Here is a 17,564-nt window from a genome sequence, read left to right as displayed (position 1 = left end):
CCTATAACAAAAGACAGATCAACAAAAGCAAAGCATACACATTTTTAAAATATGTTTTCTTTGACATGGGAGCCTTCATAAGGAAATGAGAATCCAAAGAAACCAGTGAGCTTGTGTATTTTTATGTTTTGGTTTCATGAAGAGTGGAGAGTTGTGCAGAAGTATTGGACAAAGGGTACAATCTAATGGTAAACTGGGGGAACTTAGCAAGGCCTGTTTGTTCAGATTCTTCTGTGTCTCAGTGTCTTCAGAGATGAGAATACTTATTTCCCCAGGGTATATGGAGGGTACCTCTCGAATGAGAGTTATTTATTTGAGACAGGGTCTCACTATGTTGCCCAGGCTGAAGTGCAGTGGTGTGATCATAATTCACTGTAGTCTCAAATTCCTATGCTCAAGAGATCCTCCCACCTCAGCCTCCCAAAGTGTTAGGATTGCAGGCATGGGCCACTGTGCCAAGCCTACACCACACCTATTGAATCAGAATATCCAGCATTTAACTTTTGGGGGTGTTTGTTTGTTAGTTTTTGTTTTTGAGATAGAGTCTCGATCTGTCGCCCAGGTGCAACTTCCATCTCCCGAGTTCAAGCAATTCTCCTTCCTCAGCCTCCTGAGTAGCTGGGATTACAGGCACGCACCACCACACCCAACTAATTTTTTTGTATTTTTAGTAGAGACAGGTTTCATCATGTTGGCCAGGCTGGTCTCAAATGCCTGACCTCATGATCTGCCTGCCTTGGCCTCCCAAAGTGCTGGGATTACAGGTACGAGCCACAGTGCCCGGTCTTGTTTGTTTATTTTTTAGATAGAGTCTCACTTTGTCACCCAGGCTAGAGTGCAGTGGTGCAATCTCAGCTCACTACAACCTCTGTCTCCTGGGTTCAAGCGATTCTCCTGCTTCAGCCTCCTGAGTAGCTGGGATTACAGGTGCGCACCACCATGCCTGGCTGCTTTTTTGCATTTTTTCTTTTTCTTTTCTTTTTTTTTTTTGAGATGGAGTTTCGCTCTTGTCTCCCAGGCTGGAGTGCAATGGGGCAATCTCGGCTCACTGCAACCTCCACCTCCCAGGTTCAAGCAATTCTCTCCTGCCTCAGCCTCCCAGGTAGCTGGGATTACAGGCAACTGCCACCATGTGCCCCGCTAATTTTTGTATTTTTAGTAGAGACAGGGTTTCGCCATGTTGGCCAGGCTGGTCTCAAACTCTTGACCTCAGGTGATCCACCCGCCTCGGCCTCCCAAAGTGCTGGGATTACAGGTGTGAGCCACTGCGCCCAGCTGCTTTTTTGTATTTTTAGTAGACATGGGGTTTCACCATATTGCCCAGGCTGGTCTTGAACTCCTTGCCTCAAGTGATCTGTCTGCCTCAGCCTCCCAAAGTGCTAGGATTACAGGCATGAGCCACAACTCTCCCAGAATATCCAGCATTTTAAAAGCCCCTCTGAGATTTCAGCTCCCTGCTGAGGGTGGAGAAACCACTATTGTAGCAGGAACCATGGGAAGGAAATGAGCTCATGAGATAAAGGAAAACAGCCCAGGCAGCTGGCTTGTGGTTACTGCCTTCTTGCTAAAGTAACATATAAAGTGCCAGAGTGGAAAGGAATCTGATGCGCCTGTCCAGTGCTCAGGGCCCTTGACTTACATCTGTCTTAACCACAGTGCCGAAAATGCCCTGCAGTGCCCCAGGTGTGGCTTGGCCTCATTTCCACATGCTCTGTTAATGCAATCATATTTTAATGCAGCCTAAACTGACATTTGCGTTTTTTGGTAATATCAGACAAGAGACTTGAGTTTCTGCCAGCTAAAACTTGTCTTCATGCTTGCTGCTGAAACCAGGTCTGCCCCATTCACACACCGGTGCAGTTGGATTTTGGACTCACACACAGGACTTATACTGTGATACCTGTTTCTCATTTTGCATACCAGATGTCTCAGCATCTGATTTGTACTTTAGATTATTTTCCTTCCTAATTCCTTTTTCTTTTTTAAAATTCTATTTTAGCTCAGCTAAAACAAACGAAAGATGATAACCATCTGCATCAATTTGGCAGACTTACAGGAAAAAAGGCATTCTTTCAATTTCGGCATGTGGAATTAGTACTATGCAGTGGTGGTGTTTTGAAATCTGGGTTCTAATAAAAGCCCCACCACTTGCTAGCTGATGGTGAGAACTACAGCATCTTAACCTCTCTAAACCTCAGTATCTCCATCTAGAAAACATACTCACTTCATTGACTGATTTGGTAAGTAGAGGCTATCATAGGAGTGCCTTCACCATGAGAAATTCTTACAGTATTGGTCTCTACTGTGAATCCGTGGAAAATACAGGATGCCTGTTCACATTCTCTGACTTTTGTGTAGCCTTGGGAAACTGCATCAAGAATATGTTTTAGGGCAGGACATGGTGGCTCATGCCTGTAATCCCAGCACTTTGGGAGGCTGAGGTGGGTGGATCTCCTGGGGTCAGGAATTCGAGACCAAACTGACCAACATGGAGAAGCTCCATCTCTACTAAAAAAAAAAAAAAAAAATAGCTGGGCATGGTGGCATGTGTCTGTAATCCCAGCTATTCCGGAGGCTGAGGCAAGAGAATCACTTGAACCCGGAAGCAGAGGTTGCAGTGAGCCTAGATCGCGCCATTGCACTCCAGCCTGGGCAACAAGAGTGAAACTCCGTCTCAAAAAAAAAAAAAAAGGAAAAAGGAAAAAGTTTAGATTTTAACCCGATGTCTTTTGACATTTTGGGCTGGATGAAAATAAAAATAAAAAGAATATGTTTTAGGCCAGGCACAATGGCTCACACGTGTAATCTCAACACTTTGGGAGGCCAAGGTGGGCAGGTCACTTGAGGTCAGGAGTTCCAGACCAACCTGGCCAACATGGTGAAACCCTGTCTTTACTAAAAATACAAAAATTAGCCGGGTGTTGTCACAGGCACCTGTAATCCCAGTTACTTGGGAGGCTGAGGTGAGAGAATTGCTTGAACTAGGACCTGGGAGGCGGAGGTTGCAGTGAGCCAAGATCATGCCACTGCATCCAGCCTGGGCTACAGAGTGAGACTCTGTCTCAAACAAACAAACAAAAAGACCCATATGAGGCTGAGTGCGGTGGCTCATGCCTGTAATCCCAGCAGTTTGGGAGGCTGAGGTTGGTGAATCGCTTGAGGTCAGGAGTTCAAGAGCAACCTCGACAACATGGCAGTGAAACCCTGTCTCTACTAAAAATACAAAAATTAGCTGGGCATAGTGGTGCGTGCCTGTAATCCCAGCTACCTGGGGGACTGAGACAAAAGAATTGCTTGAATCTGGGAGGCAGAGGTTGTATTGAGCCCAGATTGCACCACTGAATTACAGCCTAGGCAACAGAGCAAGACTTCGCCTCAAAAAAAAAACATTATCATCTGAGCTACTCCTAGATTCTTCTTCAGGGTTAACAAGCAGTTTTGTTTTATTTTGTGATGGAGTCTCACTCACTGGAGTGCAGTGGTGCGATCTTGGCTCACTGCACCCTCCGCCTCCTGGGTTCAAGCAATTCTCTGCCTCAGCCTCTTGAGTAGCTGGGATTACAGGTGTCTGCCACCACACCGGGCTAATTTTTGTATTTTTAGTAGAGACAGGATTTCACCATCTTGGGCAGGCTGGTCTTGAAGTCCTGACCTTGTGATCCACCCACCTCGGCCTCCCAAAGTGCTGGGATTACAGGCGTGAGCCACTGCACCCGGTCCTGATGTCACTTTAAAATGGCGACTCATACCTTCCCTGTGCCCTGTGAAACTTTTCTCTGTGTGCCTATATTCTCTTTTTTCCCCCAAACAACATTGCAGGGTGGACCCTAGTCTTGAAAGTTTGGTCCTTTCCTCTTGGCCAGTTTCTGGAAGAAATGCTCATGAGGTGAGTGAGAGGCTGATATGTACTGCTGTACCTGGCCCCACCCTGGGGCTGCCAGATGACAGCACCGCAGCATTTTCAATAGGTGACCCGTCTGGGAGGAGGAGGGACAAATGTGCCACGGCCATTATGGAGAACAAACACCTATGCAGGTGGAGAATGCTAAAGACACCCAAGGGTGTCATCCTCTCCCTCCTGAAAGAAGCTAAAAAGATCCAGGCTTAGAGTGCTACAGAAATAGAGATTTTGGATAGAAAAAAAAAAAAAAGGAAGGATTTCCTATCACCAGGGCTATCAGCTATTGATATGACTTATTTGTGAACAGTTGTATAGAATTATTATGTGGCAAAGATGAAGATCATGCTGGAATGTCTTTCATGTATCCCTTGGTGGAGGCAGTGGGCAGCGTGAAGGCACAAGATAACTGGTGAAGTCTTTAACCTTGTGGCCTGGAGGCTGCATGATAGGGTGGCAGTGTCTTGTTCTTCTCTGCATGCTTGGGCCCTCATTCTGTTTTCTCACATTCATTCCATTCTAGTGTATTCTTGGATTGTCTCCTTTCCCTTGAGATTCTGCTTCTAACTAAAGCCAAATATCAGACCAACTTTACCTGTCTCATTATACCAATCGCAGGTAGATCCTTTATCTTTCTTCTTTTTGAGACAGAGCCTTGCTCTGTTGCCCAGGCTGGAGTGCAGTAGTACAATCACAGCTCACTGCTGCCTGAAACTCCTGGGCTCCAGCGATCCTCCCCGCTTGGCCTCCCAAGTAGCTGGTACTATAGGTATGCCACATTATGCCTTGCTTAATTTTCTAATTTTTAGTAGAGATGAGGTCTGCTATGTTGCCCAAGCCAGTCTCCAACTTGAAGGCTCAAGTGATCCTCCTGCTTTGGCCTCCCAAAGTGCTGGGAATATAGGCATGAGCCAGTGTATCTGGCCTACATTTCTTTTTACCTTTTACTTTTTTGAGATGGAGTCTTGCTCCCGTCATACAGCTGGAGTACTGTGGCGCAATCTTGGCTCACTGCAAACTCCACCTCCCAGGTCCAAGCAATTCTCCTCCTGAGTAGCTGGGATTACAGGCATACTCCACCATGCCTGGCAAATTTGTGTATTTTTAGTAGAGATGCAGTTTCACCATGTTGGCCAGGCTGGTCTTGAACTCCTGACCTCAGGTGATCCACCTGCCTTGGCCTCCCAAAGTGCTATGATTACAGGTGTGAGCCACCGCACCTGGCCACCATTTTTTAGACAGGGTCTCGCTTTGTTACTCAGGCTGGTGTTCAGTGGTGCAATCTTGGCTCACTGCAGCCTCGACCTCCTGGGCTTAAGTGATCCTCCCACCTCAGACCCCCAAGTAACCGGGACTACAGGCGTGCACCACCAGGCCCAGCTAATTTTTTTTTTTTTTTTTGTAGAGACAGGGTTTTGCCATGTTGCCCAGGCTGATCTTGAACTCCTGAGCTCAAGCGATCCACTCACTTTGTTCTCCCAAGGTGCTAGGATTACAGGCACAAGTCACCCCTCCCCGCTACATTTCTTTTTAGAGAGAAAAGATGGTTCATTAAACTTCAATATAGCCAGGTTGAAAATGTTTCAGATGTGAGACATGCAATAAACTGGTTGCACTAATGGCCCAAACAGTCTCCTTGTATCCCTGCCTTTGCAATGCGGCTCTGCAGCTACTCCCACCAAGGGAGAAATCTACTTCCCCCTCCTTCACCACCAGCCCTGTGACTTGCTTTGACTGTGAGAATGTGACAGAAGTTTTGATGTGACAGTTCCAGGTCTAGGCTTCAAGAGGCCCTGAGCACTTCTCTCTCTCCAAACACTGCCTCTACTGGGAACACAGTCCTGGTCCGGCTGCTGGAAATGGGAGACCAGGTGAAGCAGGGATGAATCATTCCAGCTAAGGCCATCCGAGAACAGTCAGCTGCCCTGACAGCTGACAGCAGAGGCACGAGAAAGCCTGCCCCAGATGACCCAAGACCAGAACTCCCCAGCTAATTAAACTCTGCCTAAATTGCTGATCCCCAAAATCTTAAACTAAATCAATGGTGGTTGTTTTAAGCCACTAAGTTTTGGGGTGTGTTGGAAACAGATGCTCAGTGCTGCAAAGAAAAATTAGCACACAGACAATAGATTTTTTTACTTCCTGGACTGCAGGAAGAGTACCCTTGCTAGTCATTTTGCCAGAGTACAACGAACAAAGGAAAATCAGACATTTTTATCCCTTATGTATTTGGGGTTGTCCTTACTGCTGTGTCTGATCTCTGTTGGCTGGAGCCAGACCTCACAATCTAAACTAAAACCTGACTGGCTAACAACTTAAAACTTTTCTAAACAGGTAAAAGCAATGGAGAGCTGGGACATGCCTGTGAGCACGTCCAGCACAGATACCTTGGCTAAAGTACAAGGACACAGAATGTACTACGTGCCTGTGAGCGTGGTATGTCTAACAGCTACATAGGATAGGGCTTAACAAAGAGTTATTAGCACACTTATGGTTTATTCTTTAACAAGAAAGGAAACTTTAAAGAGGAACTTTTCTACTCCCCACAAGGTGGGTTTATGTAGCATAGTTCTGGTAGTAGGTAACTGTTTCAGGAGAAGACAGGAATGGTTCTGATAATCAGAACCACAATGACTCCCATATTTATGTCACCAACCAAGACTTCTCCCTTGAATTCCAGACCCAGGTATCCAGCCACCAACCCAACATTCTATAATCAGAACCAAGCTCTTGATAACACCCCAAAATTTACTCCTCCTATAGCCACAGCCTGTACTGTCTTGATAAAATGGAGAACTTTCCATTTCCAGGTGCCTAGGCCTAATCCTTGCACCCTTCTTTAACATTTCTTTCTTTTACATTCCATATCCAGTTTCTTAGCAAATCCTGTGGGCTCTACCTCCAAAATATATCCAGAATCTGCTCACTTTTCACCAACTCTATGGCTACTACTATGACCCAAGCCCCCATCATCTCTTGACTGATTATTCCAGCAGCCTCTTATTCTTTTTGTTTCCAAGTTAATTGGGCACCTTGTATGTTGCCTGGCAACCCTAACCAGGCATCTTCCACTTCACAGCCTCTGCATCTGCCCAAATCCTCTTCCCAGATAGCTGCATAGCCCACTCTCTGACCACCTTTAAGTTTCTGTTCAGATGATATCTTGTCAATATCAAGAGATCTTGCTGGCCAGGGACGGCGGCTCACACCTGTAATCCCAGCACTCTGTGAGGCCCAAGGTGGGTGGGGTCAGGAGATTGAGACCAGCCTGGCAAACATGGTGAAACCACATCTCTACTAAAATACAAAAATTAGCCGGAAATGGTGGCATGTGCCTGTAATCCCAGCTACTCGGGAGGCAGAGGCACAGAGAATCACTGGAACCTGGGAGGCAGAGGCTGCAGAGAGCCAAGATCACATCATTGCACTCCAGGCTGGGAGAGAGAGTGAGACTCTGTCTCAAAAAAAAAAAAAAAAAAAAAAAGGCCTTCCTGGACCACATTTCACATTCATTCATTCATTTAATTTTTTGAGACAGAGTCTTGCTCTGTCACCCAGGCTGGAGTACAGTGGCATGATCTCGGCTCACTGCAACCTCTACCTTCTGGGTTCAAGTGATTCTTGTGCCTCAGCCTCCAGAGTAGCTGAGACTCCAGGTGCACATCACCATACTCAGCCAATTTTGGTATTTTTAGTAGAGACAAGGTTTCACCACGTTGGCCATGCTGGTCTCAAACTCCTGCCCTCAGGTGATCCTCCCGCCTCAGCCTCCCAAAGTGCTGGGATTACAGGCATGAGCCACCACACCTGGCCAACCACCACATTTAAACCTACCTTCCCACCATGGTATGCCCAACCCTCTTGTTTATTTTTTCTCCATGACACCTATTACCATGTAACATACTAAGTATTTTACTTACTTGTCATCTGTCTCAACGCCAATCCCATGCAAGCTTCAAGAAGGCTTGGTTTTTCTCTATTTTGGTTTGCTCACTGCTGAATCCTCAGTGGTCGATTTTCCATGTCAACTTGACTGCACCAGAGGGTGCCCAGATTAAATACTGTTTCTGGGTGTGTCTGTGAGGGTGTTTCCAGATGAGATGAGCATTTCTGGCAGTGGACTCAGTGAAGTAGGTGGCAAGTGTGAGTAGACATCTTCTAATCCATTGAGGGCCTGAATAGAACAAAAAAACAAGAAGGAGAAGTTCACTCCAATTGCTGCCCGCCTACCTGCTTGAGCTGGGACATTGATCTTCTCCTGCCCTTGGAATGGGATTCATACCATTGGCTCTCCCGGTTCCCAGGCCTTTGAGCTTGGACTGAATTACACCACCAGCTTTTCTGGGTCTCTAGCTTGTAGATGCCAGATCATGAGACTTCCTAGCACCCATAGTTATATGAGCCAATTTCTCACCTGAATGCCACATCCCCTTTTTCCATCTTGGTGAAACAGCTCTCTAACAGTTTGTTGAGAAGCTACTTTTTTTTTTTTTACCTGGGTGTGGTGGCACACACCTGTAGTCCCAGCTACTAGGGAGGCTGAGGCAGGAGAATCACTCGAACCCGGGAGGCGGAGGTTGCAGTGAGCCGTGATCACGCCACTGCACTCCAGCCTGGGCAACAGAGTCAGACTCCATCCCCCCACCTGCCAAAAGAAATACGTTTTTATATTTATTTATTTCATTTAACATGGGTCAGAATCTCAGAAGAGCTTCCTTAGCTGCCTCCATAGAATAGTGAGTCTGGACCTGGGCAGACTGGGAGACTTGAGTCTTAAGTTACCAGACCTGGAGAAGATAACCTGCTCCCTACATTAAAAGGACTGTGTTCTTACTGACTGTCTTTTTGTCTCTGTTTTTTAGATGGAGTCTCGTTCTGTTGCACAGGCTGTAGTGCAGTGGCATAATCTAAGCTCACTGCAACCTCTGCCTCCTAGGTTCAAGCAATTCTCCCGCCTCAGCCTCCTGAGTACCTGGGATTACAGGTGCCCACAACCACATCTGGCTAATTTTTGCATTTTTAGTAGAGATGGGCTTTCACCATGTTGGCCAGGCTGGTCTTGAACTCCTGACCTCAAGTGATCTGTCTGTCTCAGCCTCCCAAAGTGCTGGGATCACAGGCATGAGCCACCATGCCCAGCCTGTCTTTTTGTCTTCAGAATATGTCTGCATTCCTATGTCTTGGTGCATTCTGCACTGTCATCATAGGCACCAGTGCATCATGCCCTGCTCATGCACTGTGTGTATTGTAAAAGCGAGGCAGCAAGGCACAGAAGGAGGGTGTGTGTTATTATATAACATGATGCACTGTTGGGCACAAAGCCCAAACCCTGCCACCCAACCCAGATGGGAGTTATTACACAGTGACATTTCCCTGCAGTGTCTTGTAACATTAGACTTTCCTTTTCTTTCTTAGAATTCTTTAAAACACACTTCCCTTGTATATAAATAACTTCTTAAAATATTGGAAAGTAGCTTTCCTGCCAGGTTATAGCAGGAGGTTAGCAAAAGAAGAAAGCTTCAATTTCCTCCCCATTATTTTGTTCTTCATTTATTTAATAGCAACCTAGACTTTAATCTGAATATTGTACAAGGTTGAGGGGACACTGCAGGAGTCTGAAATCAATAGTGATGTCATTAAATTGTCACTTTAAATCTGCTCACCCTGGCTGCTGACGCCCCTTCCTCTCCCTGGGCAAACTACAGATTCTTTTTTTCTTTTTTTTTTGAGACGGAGTTTTGCTCTTGTTACCCAGGCTGGAGTGCAGTGGCGCGATCTCAGCTCACCGCAACCTCCGCCTCCTGGGTTCAGGCAATTCTCCTGCCTCAGCCTCCTGAGTAGCTGGATTACAGGCACGCGCCACCATGCCCAGCTAATTTTTTTGTATTTTTAGTAGAGACGGGGTTTCACCATGTTGACCAGGATGGTCTCGATCTCTTGATCTCGTGATCCACCCGCCTCAGCCTCCCAAAGTGCTGGGATTACAGGCGTGAGCCACCGCGCCCGGCCCAAACTATAGATTCTTAACAATCAACCCTTGCTTGGCGTGCGTGCTCTCTCTTTCTCTAATCTAACCTAAACTGTAAGAGAAAACTCTTGCTTTGCATTTTCTGACTTTCCAAAGTATCTGTGGTAAAGGATTAGTTTTCTTTCTTTTTTTCTTTTGAGACAGAGTCTTGTTCTGTCACCCAGGCTAGAGTACAGTGGGGCCATCTCAGCTCACTGCAACCTCAGCCTCCTAAGTTCAAGCAATTCTCCTATCTATCTCAACTTCCTGAGTAGCTGGGATTATAGGTGCCCACCGCCACAACCCGCTAATTTTTGTATTTTTAGCAGAGGTGGTGTTTCACCATGTTGGCCAGGCTTGTCTCAAACTACCAACCTCAGGTGATCCACCTGCCTCTGCCTCCCAAAGTGCTGGGATTACAGGCATGAGCCACTGCGCTCAGCCTGTTTTTTTTTTTTTTTAGTATAGATGGTATTTCACCTGACCTCAGGTGATCTGCCCACCTTGGCCTCCCAAAGTGTTGGGATTACAGGCATGAGCCACCATACTTGGCCTGACCTGACTTGCAAAACCTCCACAATATTCCCCAAATCTACTTTTTAAAAATTATCAGAAAACTCAGTTTTCTTTCTCTCTCTCTTTCTCTCTTTTTTGAGATGTAGTCTCCCTCTGTGGCCCAGGCTGGAGTGCAGTGGTGTGATCTCGGGTCACTGCAATCTCCACCTCCTGGGTTCAAGCGATTCTCCTGCCTCAGCCTCCGGAGCAGCTGGTACCACAGGCACGCACCACCATGCCTGGTTAATTGTTTTGTATTTTTAATGCAGATGGGGATTCCTCCATGTTGACCAGGCTGGTCTGCAACTCCTGACCTTAGGTTACCAGCCCACTTCGGCCTCCCAAAGTGCTGGAATTACAGGCATGAGCCACTGTACCTGGCCAGAAGACCCAGTTTTCAAAAACAAATAAATAAATAATAAAAATCAACATTATTGTGGTATAATTTATATACAATAAACTGCATCCATTTACATTGTATACTTTGATGAATTTCTATAGCTCTGTATGCCCATGAAATCACCACCACAATCAAGCTACAGAGCATTTCCATCATTCCCAAAAAGTTCCTACTACCCCTAGTTCTAAGCAGCTACTTAGAACCACTTAGAAAGCTTTCGTTGGCTGGAGGTGATGGCTCATGCCTGTAATCACAGCACTTTAGGAGGCTGAGGAGGATGGATCATCTGAGGTCAGGAGTTCAAGACCAGCCTGGCCAACATGGTGAAACCCCGTCTCTACTAAAAATACAAAAATTAGCCAGGCATGGCGGTGGGCACCTGTAATCCCACCTACTCTGGAGGCTGATGCAGGAGAATTGCTTGAGCCTGGGAGGCAGAAGTTGCAGTGAGCCAAGATCTTGCCATTGAACTCCAGCCTGGGCAAGAAGAGCAAAACTCCGTCTCAAAAAAAAGAATGCTTTTGTCACTACAGATTAGTTTTTCATTTTCTTTTCATTCATTTTATTTTATTTTTTGAGAAGGAGTTTCGCTCTTGTTACCCAGGCTGGAGTGCAATGGCGCGATCTTGGCTCAGCGCAACCTTCGCCTCCTGGATTCAAGCAATTCTCCTGCCTCAACCTCCCAAATAACTGGGACTACAGGCGCGCGCCACCATGCCCAGCTAATTTTTCTGTATTTTTAGTAGAGACGGGGTTTTACCATGTTGACCAGATGGTCTCGATCTCTTGACCTCACGATCCACCCACCTCGGCCTCCCAAAGTGCTGGGATTATAGGCGTGAGCCACCGCGCCCAGCCTCTTTTCATTCATTTTAATGATTTTGAGATTCATGTTGTTGGATATTTCAGTAATTTTTCTCTGTGTTGCAGTGTAATATTCCAGTTGAATCCTGTGTTCTTAGTTTTTGTGAATGAAGCTGCTATGAACACTTACGCATAAACCTTCGAATGGAAATATATTTCATTTCTCTTGGGTAAACACCTAGGCGTAGAATGGCTGGGATGAATCATAGATATATGTTTAACTCCAAACCCATTTTTCCAACTCTGTTTCCTACTGTTCTTTTTACCCATCTTTGAGTCAAACTGAACTATTTACTTTTTCTCAGCTATGTCCTAATATCTCCTGCCTCCTGCCCTTCATGGTATTCCTTTGGCTTAAAACATCCTTTTTCAGATCATTCCAGCTACATTAGCTTGGTTCAGGTACCATCGCCACAAAGGCCTCTTTCTTCCCCTCAGTTAATCATGACCAAGTTAAGCTACACCATTCTTTTGGAGATAATCTCTTTTAATTTTGGTTGAGTTCTTGTATCTTCTTCTAGGTCCTTAGTATCTTTGCTCATAGGATCTGTATCCAGTTCACTTTGGTGGCTCCCACATGGCCTACCTTGTTTGGTTCTTTGCATAAGGCACTCGGTAAATTTTTTTTTTTGAGAAAGAGTCTTGCTCTGTCGCCCAGGATGGAGTATAGTGGCACGATCTTGGCTCACTGCAACCTTTGCCTCCTGGGTTCAAGCGATTCTTCTGCTTCACACTCCCAAGTAGCTGGAATTACAGGTGTGTACCACCACACCTGGCTAATTTTTGTATTTTTAGTAGAGATGGAGTTTTGCCATGTTGGCCAGGGTGGTCTTGATCTCCTGACCTCAGATGATCCACCCACCTCAGCCTCCCAAAGTGCCCGGCCACCGATATATTCTAGATTAATAAGAGATTTAAAAGATCAACCAACCACAATGTATAGACCTTATTTGTGTTACCAGAAAGGGGTCCCAATCCAGACCCCAAGAGAGGGTTCATGCATCTCGCAGAAGAAAGAATGCAGGGCAGTCTGTAAAGTGAATGCAAGTTTATTAGGAAAGGAATAAGGAATGGCTACTCCATAGAGTAGTCCCAAGGGCTGCTGGTTGCCCAATTTTATGGTTATTTCTTGATTATTTGCTAAACAAGGGGCAGATTATTCATGCCTCCCCTTTGTAGACCATACAGGGTAACTTTCTGATGTTACATGGCATCTGTAAACTGTCATGGCGCTGGCGGGAGTGTAGCAGTGAGGATGACTGGAGGTCACTCTTGTTGCTGTCTTGGTCTTAGTGGGTTTTGGCCGGCTTCTTTACTGCAAGCTGTTTTATCAGCAAGGTCAGTATCTTGTGTTGACCTCCTATCTCATCCTGCAACTAAGAATGCCTTAACCTCATGGGAATGCAGCCCAGCAGGTTTTAGCCTTATTTTACCCAGTCTCTATTCAAGATGGAGTTGCTCTGATTCAAATACCTCTAACATTTGGATCCTGATTGAAACAAACTATAAAAAAAGAAATGTAAGACATTGATGATATTACAGGTATCTTTTCTAATCTTTTTTACCTTTAGTTTCTTTTTTTTTTTTTTACTTTTATTTTAGGTTCAGGGGTACATGTGCAGGTTTGTTATATAAGTAAACTCGTGTCACAGGGCTTTGTTGTATAGATTACTTTGTCACCCAGGTTTTAGGCCTAGTGCTCAATAGTTATTTTTTCTGCTCTAAAGTCTTAATTTTTTCGAAAACATTGTTTCTTGAGATTTGTTTGAAAGCAATACAGGAAGGGAGAAAGTGAGTAGTGAGACAGAGGAAAGCAAACTGGCCCTGGTTGATAAAACTGAAGGGGGCGGACAGGCGCACAGGCTCATTACATTCTTGAAATTTTCCATAATTAGAAAAGTTAAAATTAAAAAAATAAAATAGACTGCCCCTCAGCCAAGTCTTCCACACTCCAAAGGGCCTTTTAAAAAAATGTTAGCCCTCGCAGTGGGTTAATGTAGTAACAAATTATTAATCATTAACATTTTAGTCTGTGATGGTTTCTCACAGCGTCAGTGAAATGCCTGCCTCCCACAGCCCCGCCTTTCACCCTTCAGCTCACCTCTCCAGCTTCTCTCTCCCTTAGCCCTACAGCCCCAACATCCCCTCCACTTCCCGGCACCCATTCCCTTGCTGCTGCTGCCATTTTGCTTACTGGAATGCCCCCTCTGCCATCCTCCACCTGGCAGAACCTGCTTATGCTTACCAATCCAGATAAATGCTGCTTCCTCCGTGAGAGTATCCTCCTCCTCCCCCTTCCCTCCATCTTCTTCCATCTCCTCCTCCCCCTCCATCAGAATTCATCACTCCCCACAAAGAGCTCTGATTCTACTGCTCTTTCTATATACTTAGCACCTTATGTTACATGTTACATTTTTTCTTTTTCTTTCTTTTTTTTTTTGAGACGAAGTCTCACTCTGTTGTCCAGGCTAGAGGGCAGTGTCTTGATCTCAACCTCTGCCTCCCAGGTTCAATCTCCTGCCTCAGCTTCCCAAGTAGCTGGGACTACAGACACATGCCACCATGCCTGGCTATTTTTTTGTATTTTTAATAGAGACAGGGTTTCACCATGTTGGCTAGGCTGAACTCCTGACCTCAAGTGATCCTCCTGCCTTGGCCTTCCAAAGTGCTGGGATTACAGGCATAAGTCACCACGTCCAGCCTTTATGTTATATTTTCATATAATATTATGAGGTTTTCATATAATATTCCAACTTAAATTAAGATGGTAGATTTTTGGCAGATTAACTATTTGGGCTAATCTTTTTAATCTACTCTAACCTCAGTCAAGGCTGAACAACCTTCATTTAAAGGCACTTTGGCCTTTGGCTGGAGTTCAGGCAGGCCACACTCAGGCTGGATGGGCTGCAGGGCTGCAAACTTCAAACAGCTACAGGTGCCGACAGGCCGAGCAGCCAGGGATAGACTGGCACAAAGGAATGCATATGCCCTCGCCCAGAGTGGTGCCCATCTCCCAGTGCTGGGCACGTGGACCCTAGATTAGGGCTCCTTTAAATGTTCATTCTCGCACCTCACTTTGGATTCATTATTTTATGTTCGTTTTCTTAAACAGGGCCTCTCCAATGGTATCAGCTTAGGCCGTAGAAAACCTGGGCTCCCTGGCTGTGCTTGTAATCTAGCACTTTGGGAGGCCAAGGGGGGTGGACCACTTGAGCCCAGGAGTTTCAGACCAGCCTGGGCAACATGGTGAAATCCCATCTCTACTAAAAATATGAAAAAAAAACAAAAAAACAAAAAAACTGGACATGGTGGCCATTGCCTGTAGTCCCAACTTCTAGGGAGGCTGGGGTGAGAGAATCTCTTGAACCCAGGAGGTGGAGGTTGCAGTGAGCCGAGATCACGCCACTGCACCCCAGCATGAGTGATAAAGCAAGATCCTGTCTCAGAAACAAAAAAAATCATACAAAAAAACTAACAAGAATGTTGACATCGAGCAAAACGATTCATCTGAAAATAAGAAACTCTGAGTATGGCCGGGTGGGGTGGCTCATGCCTATAATCCCAGCACTTTGGGAGGCCAAGGTGGCAGATCACTTGAGATCAGGAGTTTGAGACCAGCCTGGCCAACGTGGTGAAACCCTCGTCTCAACTAAAAATATTTTAAAAAATTAAAAAATTAGGGGGGCATGGTGGCACCCGCCTGTAATCCCAGCTATTCCCAGCTACTGGGGAGACTCAGGCAGGAGAATCACTTGAACCCAGGAGGTGGAGGTTGCAGTGAGCCGAGATCATGCCACTGCACTCCAGCATGGGAGAGAGAGTGAGACTCTGTCTCAAAAATAGAAATGGTGGGGAAAGGCCTAAAATCTGCAAATCCACACTTCTGTAGGAGATTATTGTTGTTGCTGTTGTTTTCGAGACTGGTCTCTGTTGCCCAGGCTGGAGTGCAGTGGCATGATCTCGGCTCACGACAACCTCTGCCTCCCAGGTTCAAGGGATCCTCCTGCCTCAGTCTCCCAAAGTGCTGGGTAGCTGGTACTATGCCCAGCTAGTTTTTTACATGTGTTTTCAGTAGAGACAGGTTTTGGGTATGTTGGCCAAGCTGGTCTCGAACATCTGATCTCAAGTCATCATGTTGCACAGGCTGGTCTCAAACTTTTTTTTTTTTTTTTTTTTAAAGATGGGGTTTCACCATGTTGGCCAGGCTGGTCTTGAACTCCTGATCTCGGGTGATCCACCCACCTCAGCCTCCCAAAGTGCTAGGATTACAGGCATGAGCCACCACACCTGGCCTTGGTCTCAAACTCTTGAGCTCAAGGGATCCGCCCGCCTCTGCCTCCCAAAGTGCTGGGATTACAGGCGTGAGCTACCGCGCCCCGCCTGCAGGCAAAGTTTTTCAGCCTCCCCCAACGTTCTCAACAGGGTAAAAGGCCCCTGGGGACCATCCCATTGCTGCTAGCCGCTAGGAGCCACTCATTTCAAGACATTTGGCTGGAAAGATAACCATTATTACGGTGATACTTCAAAGGTGTTTATCTGTGTGCTTTTTGGTGTAGTGTCAAGTCTCCTGGTAAACATGCAATAAACACACACAGACTTTGGGGGTGGGGGGAGGACTTGTGGCTTGGCCCCTTCTGCGGATCACCCTAGAGAAAATTCAAACATCATCGTTTAGAGCCGCGCCCGCAGAGCTAGAAGAGATTTCTATGTGAGGACCTGGCGACGCTGGGCAGTGCTGCGGCCAGAGACCCCCGGCCTTTGTCTCCTGCGGGTGCGGCCACCCTTCCCGCCCAGGACTCGCCCATGCGCCCCCTCTGCGGGGCTGCAGAGAGCACAGGGGACCGGGGTTTGGCAACAGGAACCCAAAGACAGCGAGCGCTCCCCAGGCGCTGAGGTCGCTCCGCGGGGCCTGGCCTCGCCCGAGGACTGCGGTTCGCTCCGTGCCCATACGATTCGGCAGACGCTGCCTTCTTTCTAGCTTCTCCTCCACTGCCATACAGAGCGGAATGTACCCAAACATGCCCAAATTAAAAAAAAAAAAAAAAGTAACTCATCGGCATTTCCCATTTCCTCCTCCTCCTCAACCCTGTCTTCGGGGGACCGTGACAGGAGGCGGCACTGCCTGATGACAGTGTGGGCCACTGCGGTCGCAGCTATTTTATAGACCAAACGGCTGCTCGCTTTGGCCTGGGAACATAAAAATGACCCCCAAACAAACAAACAAACAAAAAAAAAGACGCTTTGTGATTTGCTGCCCTGCTGAGAAGCCCTGCCTCTGGCCTCTGCCCGCGCGCTCACAACCGGGAGGTGCCGCCGGAAGGGGGCGCCCGCGGCTCTGAGACGCACTAAAGAGCCAACTTGTCTCTATTGGGAGCGGTTCGGGGAAGGAGAAAAGGACAGCAGGAAGCAACCATACAGAGCATCTTTGGGGAACAGTCACGTTTTTTTCAGAGCTAGGAGAATGAGGCAGACATTTATACAGGTGTAGTCTAGCACGAGCCCCACACGTTGCTTAGCGACGGAAGCCAAAGTGTTAATAAAAACCGTTAGGGTGAACGCTTTGAATAAAAGGCAGGTGCTACAAAGTCAATGGATGCAGCCACATCTCATTATTGAAATGCTTGCTAGCAAAGTGGAAGGAGAGGCAGTCTTGCTTTCAAATTGGCCTTTGCAGAAAGATAACGAACACTCCGCTGGGGATGGAAGTGGGGCTGTTGGTACATTAAGTCTGATGCTGTTATTATTGTGTAGGCATTCTAACATGGCCTAAGTGATTAGCATGTGTTTATGAACTTATTCTTTCAGCAGTTAAGTACGTAATGTGCAAAACACATGTGTAT

At 46.5% G+C, this 17,564-nt stretch overlaps 1 long non-coding RNA gene across 1 annotated transcript in view; it reads right to left on the bottom strand.

Annotated features, from left to right (window-relative positions):
- Nucleotides 1-17,564, bottom strand: part of LOC105725950 (uncharacterized) — a 38,332-nt gene that overhangs the window by 6,274 nt on the left and 14,494 nt on the right. Inside the window, exon 3 of the long non-coding RNA XR_010341634.1 lies at nucleotides 7,819-8,072. This is a non-coding gene — a long non-coding RNA (uncharacterized LOC105725950). The remainder of the gene's footprint in view (nucleotides 1-7,818; nucleotides 8,073-17,564) is intronic.

The sequence above is a fragment of the Aotus nancymaae genome, unplaced genomic scaffold, assembly GCF_030222135.1.
Source record: "Aotus nancymaae isolate 86718 unplaced genomic scaffold, 86718_ANA_hifiasm-v0.15.2.pri h1tg000009l, whole genome shotgun sequence".
Taxonomy (NCBI): domain Eukaryota; kingdom Metazoa; phylum Chordata; class Mammalia; order Primates; family Aotidae; genus Aotus; species Aotus nancymaae.
The sequence above is the reverse complement of the archived record's forward strand: the minus strand, read 5'-3'. Positions and strand labels throughout refer to the sequence as shown.